Source organism: Penaeus chinensis, chromosome 16 (genome assembly GCF_019202785.1).
Source record: "Penaeus chinensis breed Huanghai No. 1 chromosome 16, ASM1920278v2, whole genome shotgun sequence".
NCBI lineage: Eukaryota > Metazoa > Arthropoda > Malacostraca > Decapoda > Penaeidae > Penaeus > Penaeus chinensis.
The window spans coordinates 19,510,342-19,517,841 of NC_061834.1; the positions used below are offsets into that span (position 1 = coordinate 19,510,342).

General features: G+C 48.3%; 1 protein-coding gene across 8 annotated transcripts in view; it reads right to left on the reverse strand.

Annotated features, from left to right (window-relative positions):
* LOC125033384 (cytospin-A-like) overlaps window positions 1–7,500 on the reverse strand; it is a 362,699-nt gene that overhangs the window by 104,010 nt on the left and 251,189 nt on the right. The gene's annotated exons all lie outside the window — the stretch shown is intronic.

Below are 7,500 nucleotides of genomic sequence, written 5' to 3' on the forward strand. Positions count from 1 at the left end.
GCATTATTTTTTTCTTATTCAGTCTCCTCTTCCTAGTCTTCTTCCTCTTCTCTCGCTTCTTTAACTGCACTTTAATAGTCAAGCAATCATGGCGATTAGATCCGGTGAAGATAAGAAATCAATTGCACGAATTCCCCAAGCAATTCGGTTTACAGTTCACTAAACGTCGGGAGAGAAAGAGAAAGACATCTTAAAAAAACGCCTGTGGAAACACGCTAATGAGACGAATCCGCTGCAATAATTAGGTAGAAAATTGGTAAAGACGCAGCTGCCTTCATTTCCTTCCTAAAAGCTCGTAAAAGGCGATAGCGTCTTTGGTGGCTTCAACGAGAGGGTTTCTCAAGAACGTTTTATATTCGACTTCTTTATTCCCACTTTTTCTCTATTTGTTTAGTTTTGTTCGTAGAGTGAAAGGTCTACCACAGCTGATTGATGCCTCAATAATAATGTTATCTTCTAACTATCAATCAAAGTCATTTCCAACCATTATTTCCCCGATATCCCAAAAGTGAGCGAAAGTGAGAGATGGATAAAAGCCGGTTATCTTTCATCCAAACATTCGACCAAGAAAAGGGTCTCTGTGACAGCTCCTCTCCACTGGCGTCCACGCGGAAGAATTCAAACGCTCCAAACACTAAGTGCAAAAAATCTAACCCCCAAACAAAGCCCCAGAGAGGGATATCACATTTAAAGACACGCTTTATAACAAGACCCTTCACACGGCTACGACAGAGGGCTTGGCCGAGGAAGGGGTGGCCCCTTAGAATGTCAAAACAATTAGGAATCATAAAGTTTTAGTGGAACTCGATGATGCTATTTAAACACGAGCGCTTTGCAGTCATAAAAAGGTCATCAACTCTTAAATCACACCGAGTGTAGGTCATCATCTCCTAAACCATGATGAACGTGGGAGTATGATGCAAATATGTAAGCGAATATGAAGCCTTGGTTGCAGTATCAGCTCCCGGACGACTCGGTGCCTTCCGAACGCTATTGTTGCAAGAAATAGAAGCCTGAAGGTCATCGATAAAAATTTCAACTTCAAAAAAGACAAGTTTTTTTTGCAACAACATTTACACACATCTCTCTTAAAACTCACTCGTTAAAAATATCAGTCTCTGAGAGCAAAAAAAAAAAAAAATCGAAACGACAGAGGGTCCAGTGCTGCGAGACAAACAACAAAACACAATCACCACCAAAGACAGAATAACTAAATAAGAAGTCAATCCCTTATCCCACGCACCAACGCGCCTCCAACAACCACTAAAACCTTACAAATCTCGTGCCAGGTAGAGGCTACACCTTCCCCGAGACATCAACGCGGCCGAGAAACCCACACCACGCGTCTTAAAGCGGAGAGAGAGGCTTCTTAACTAGTGGAATCGCCCCCTATACCCAAACAGGGAGAGGGAGGAGGGAATGAAGGGAGAGTGAGAAAGAAGGGGAGTGGGAGGGAGGGAAAGATAGAAAGAAAGAAAGAAAGAAAGAGAGAAATATAAAGAGAGAAACAGAGAGAGGACATAAAAAGGAGGGATAGATATCAACATCGATATCTCATGTTTCCACGAGCCCCTTCCCTCACCCCCGCCCCCACCGGGCAGCCTAATCAGTGCGGCGCAGGCCTAACAACGGTGACAATAACAACCGCAACAGAGGGCGGCTGACGGATTTTATCGCCTCTGCCCTTCCATATTTCCTACACTTTACAGGGTTCCAAGCAGCTCGGGCAGGCAGGACCCCGCCCTTCTGCCTTGTCAGCTGACAGGGACAGGGATAGAAGAAGGGAAGGCAGGGGAAGCAGAGAAAAGGGGTGGGAGGGGATGGGAGGGGATGGAGGGGGAGGAGGGGAATGGGGGTGAACAGGTCGCCACGCCCACGCCCGCTCCTATATCACGTCTATACTTGGGAGCAAACCTTACAAACTTCAGGATGGATCAGGTTAATTAACTGAGGAGCAGAAGAATAGAGAGAGGAAATCAGATAAAGGGGAGGAAGAAGAGGGCGACGAAGACAAAGATGGCTAATAATAAGTTCAAAGGAAACGCAATATAAAGTCAGCACCATAACGCCTGAAAGGAAAAACCGGGCTAATAACGAGAGAGGAAGGGAGGGAGGGAGGGAGGGAGGGAGGGGAGGGAGAGAGAGAGGGAGGGAGGGAGGGAGGGAGAGGGAGGGGAGGGGAGGGAGGGAAGGGAGGGGAGGGGAGGGGAGGGAGGTAGGGAGGGAGTGAGGGAGGGGGGAGAGAGAGAGAGAGAGAGAGAGAGAGAGAGAGAGAGAGAGAGAGAGAGAGAGAGAGAGAGAGAGAGAGAGAGAGAGAGAGAGAGCACGAAAAGACGAAATAGGGTAGGATTACGGCTAACAAAACTCAGGTGTCTTGAGCACGCGGAAGACACCTTGGTGATGCAGAGGATGTGGAACAGAGAGGGGAGCAGAAGGGGGAGGGGAGGGGGGAAGGAGAGAAGGAGAGAAGAAGAGTGAGGGAGAGAAAGAGGGAGGGAGGAAAGAGGGGAAGGGAGGGAGGGAGAGAGGGAAAGAGGCTATATTGAAACACACACCTAATAAAGGTTAGAATTCCACAGAAAGCATCCTCGCCTGCTGTGGCCTCCGCGGCGATAACTGCAGCATCACAAGCATTTCTCGTGGCGTTCCTATGTCGCTTGCCGTTGAGTCCGACACTCCTTCACGGCGACACGCCCTCCGGACTCGCTCGCGGGAACACGGACTCGCTTGCTTGGGAGGCTCTCGACGCCTTTGACGGGAAAATTTGATGTTAAATGAGGGAACTTTTAATTTTTGTTTGTATATTGCGTAACTCTCTCTCTCTCTCTCTCTCTCTCTCTCTCTCTCTCTCTCTCTCTCTCTCTCTCTCTCTCTCTCTCTCTCTCTCTCTCTCTCTCTCCCTCTCTCTCTCTCTCCTCTCCCTCCCTCCCTCTCTCCTCTCTCTCTCTCTCTCCTCTCCTCTCTCTCTCTCTCTCTCTCTCTCTCTCTCTCTCTCTCCCTCTCTCTCTCTCTCTCCCTCTCTCCTCTCTCCCTCTCTCCCTCTCTCCCTCTCTCCCTCTCTCCCTCTCTCCCTCTCTCCCTCCCTCCCTCCCTCCCTCCCTCCCTCCCTCTGTCTGACTGTTTGTCTCTCTGTCTCTATATTCATGAATAAAGAGAACAAAAAATGTGTCCCAGGAATAACGAGCAAGAAAAAAGCTTGGAAAGTTAAAAAGTACACAACGTGAAGTTGAATCATCTTCCTCATTACCATCATTATCCTTCCTTTTTCCTTCTTCCTTCTTCCTTCTTCTTTCTTCCCTCGGCCCCTCCCCCTCCACCTATTCTTTAGAAAGAAAAAGAAAGAACTGAGATTTCCCTCGTGTAAAAGTCGCCTCCCGCTTTTATGAAACATGCTTCTCTGGCCTAGTTTCCCCGCTCTATAGCCGAGAATGGAGGACCCCGGGCCCGCGGAGCTGCAAGTGGAGAGTAAACACGAAGGAGAATAGGCGAGTCAACAGATAATGGAGACGGTGGGAAAGAGGAAGAGGAGAGGAAGAGGAGGAGGAGCAGGGGGGAGGAGGAGGAGGAGGAGGAGGAGGAGGAGGAGGAGGAGGAGGAGGAGGTGGAGGAGGTGGAGGTGGAGGAGGAGGAGGAGGAGGAGGTGGAGGAGGATGAAGAGGAGGTGGAGGAGGAGGAGGAGGAGGCGACGCAGGAAAGGACACGAGGACGAAGATGTAGAAGAAATGCAGAATATTAAAGTTTTAGATGGAGGGGAAAATAATATTTGTAAAAAAGAAGAAAAAATAAAATCTGCCCCTGTGTTTTAGGATCAATACAAAAGGGTAAAATAAGCATCATAGGTGACTTCAACATGAAATTCCCTTTCAGCAAGAGAGCCACAGCTCGCATGAAACAGCGGCTATCTAAACTAATGTGACGTTTCTGCCGCTAAAAATAATAACATATTTACAATCCCATGCATTAAGATACCTATACCTTTATCAAAACCCTTCAAACATAAATAACGAGACCTAATCATCGACAAAGTCCAACCTACCTTTAATAAAATGAAAAATAAAAACGAAAACAATAAAAAAAGACAGAAAAACAAACAACCAATCTAAACCCAAGACGACCACGTGACGGAAGACGACCTTCCTCGCAGTACCCGACCGCCGGTTCGACAGCCTCGCGTGGGTACGATTCCCACCCAACACCGGTTCTCCCAGTCAGTGGCAAGGGACAGGGTACTCATCCACACGTCTTACGCACGCTTGGCACCCGATTCTGCTCGCCTGATATGCAAGAAAGACGGATATGGAGAAGGGGTAAGAAAATATAGTAAGATTATTCCATTCGACTCTTGTTAAGGCTCGGAAGGCGTAACGAGTAGGAAAATAAAAGTAACATAAATCAAAACAAATCATTCGATTCTTCAATCGACGAGGAAATGCAGAAATATATTCTAGGAGTCGACTGTTGTAACGGCGCAGAATGCACGTATACGAATGACTTACATGGTCAGAAGGCTGCCCTTGCTTTGAATTTGAATGTTGTTATTAGCAAGCGTCTAATGTGACATTCGCTCAGTGCTGACAATTCATATTAATATTTTCATTTTTTTTCTCGCTGTCTTCGTAATATTCATGATCATAACAGTTCGATGGAAAGGAGAAGGGGGAAGACCGGAGGGGGAGGGAAAGTGAGGAAGGTAATAGGGAGGGGTGGGGGAGCGAGAGAGGGAGAGGGAGAGAGGGAGGGAGAGAGAGGGAGAGAGGGAGGGGCGCGAGAGGGAGAGGGAGAGGGAGAGGGGGAGGGAGGAAGAGATGGAATGAATGAAAGAAAGAAAGAAAGAGGAGAGGAGAGGAGAGGAGAGGAGAGGAGAGGAGAGAAGAGAAGAGAAGAAAGGAGAGGAGAAGAGAGGAGAGGCGAGGCGAGGCGAGGCGAGGCGAGGCGAGGCAAGGCGAGGCGAGGCGAGGAGAGGAGAGGAGAGGAGAGGAGAGGAGAGGAGAGGAGAGGAGAGGAGAGGAGAGGAGAGGAGAGGAGAGGAGAGGAGAAGAGAAGAGAAGAGAGAGAAGAGAAGAGAAGAGAAGAGAAGAGAAGAGAAGAGAGGAGAGGAGAGGAGAGGAGAGGAGAGGAGAGAAGAGAAGAGAAGAGAAGAGAAGAGAAGAGAAGAGAGGAGAGGAGAGGAGAGAGGAGAGGAAAGGCGAGGCGAGGAAGGAGAGGAGAGGAGAAGCGAGAAGATAATGGAAGGGAAAAGAAAAGCCAGAAAAGAGAACAGAAGAAAACAAAAAAAATACAAAGACAACAAGAGTAGATAGTAACAAAGAAAGAAACGATAGGAATACGACACCGAAAGAGAAAGGTCAAGAAAGGGCAGGCTGAAGAGGCAAAACACGAGGGCGGAGACCTTGCCGGCGGACTTGGGTGAGAAAGAGAAAAAAGAAGAATAAAAAGACAAATAGCGAACAAAATAAAGCGAAGAAAAATATAAACCATTACCGAGATGATATTGTAAATAAAACCGGTAATCAAGAACCAATATCTGTAAAGAATATAATTATTATGGTGACATTGATGGAGGCTGCGTGTAAGTGGTAATCATGATGATGATGATGATGATGATGATGATGATGATGATGATGATGATGATGATGGTGATGGTGATGGTGATGATGGTAGTGGTGATAAATGGCGATGATTTATGCCGGCGACGAGGATTATAATGAAGCTTACGAAGATAGTGAAGATGATGGTAACGAAAACGATGATAGCGATGACGACGCAGAACAGATAAGGCAGTACTTCATTCTGTGTCAAGAAGAGAGAAGCGAGGCATGCAAGGGCCATAAGGATAACAATAATAAGATGAGCAAGAGGATGCGGAGGAGGAGAGGCCGTCTCCTTGATCGGGTCAGTCACTCCGCCACGGGCAAAACGGACATTGCAACAGGCAGTTACTCTTTTTTTTTTTTTTCCCCTCGACGTTTTTCTTGCTTTACTTTCCAAAACAAGCTTCGGGGTTGAAACCTATTAATTAAGACATGACAATGGCGGACACGTAAGTTATCCCCCCCCTCCTTTTCTCTCTTCTTTGTTTCTTTTTCTTTTTTTCTTTCCCTCTCCTACGTACTCATTTCCTCATTCTCTAATTTATCCCCTTCCTCATTCACTTGCTCCCTCACTCATTCGGCCACACGCTCTCCTTTCATCCCGCCCCCCAGCCTCGAAGCCGTGAACGCGGAGCGGGCGGCGACGGCGGAGGGGGCGACGGCGAAGGGGGCAATGGCGGAGGGGGCGACGGCGGAGGGGGCGACAGCGAAGGGGGCAACGGCGGAGGGGGCGACGGCGGAGGGGGCGACGGCGGAGGGGGCGGCGACGGAGGGGGCGTCGGCGGAGGGAGCGACGGCGGAGGGGGCGTCGGCGGGAGAACCCTGAAGCAAAGCAGATCGCACGACGGTTCTTGGCCCGAATGGCTCAGCGAGACTTGGCTCCTCACACGACAGGAAATTTTAACGAAGCATATACACTCCGTACAACGTCGGGAACGAATAAAAAAAATGATGATAACAACGAGGATGATTCTAATGGTGGTGGTTATGAAGATGGCGAAAATGATAGCAATGACGATGCACTTGACGAGAACTGACAAGGATACTGGGACTGTCCGATTTGGAGTATGTGGAAGGCAGCACGTTTAAAAATAATCAACCAAAAAAGGTATGTCAGTCTTAAAAAGCTCAAAATGCAAATAATATGAGAAAGAAGTGTCAGTTGATTAGAATAAAAAAGGCTTCCTACGGCTGGGCGCACTGTAAGTCAACATGTATCTGGCTTAGAAGGACCACATGTCTGTATGTCGCCCCCGGTCGATGCAAACAAAAGCTCTCTCGCAGGTGCTGATCCGGTTGCACACGATCTGACAAGCGCCTCGGACAACCTGGCAACACGCAACATCTGACAGCTCTTCATCAGGTGGCCAAACAGCACCATCTGACAGGTTTTGTTCTCCCCCTCCCCCCTCGCAGATGGCAACACGCACTGCCAACTACTCATGCCTCGTCCAGCACAAGAAGCAACATTTAATGAAGCTCTCCAGTAAATTGCAACATCAGTGCAATATATTTTTGATACCCATTTTTTTTCTCCTTTCTCATCTCTCTCTAAAATAATTTTCCTCTCCTTTTCCCCATTTATTCCCCACTCCCTAACCCACCCCCTCCTCACCTTCTCTCTCTTCAACAATTGTTCAACTTAAATATTCTTCCAAACAACACGCCATGACATTCCAAAATTCGAACGGCATCGGCATCGCCACGGGAGGCTCACAGGCACAAACAAATGCATGCCTCACCCACCATGCAAACAAGGACACCCGAGAGACACACCAACAAAAACAAACGAGTAAAGAGCAGCGACGTCACCTCCGAGGACGCCTCAGCACGACCACCCTCGCGAAGACGACCTACGCACGACCACCACCACTGCTTGTGTCGGACGTTCAAGGCTGAAGGGGCCTCC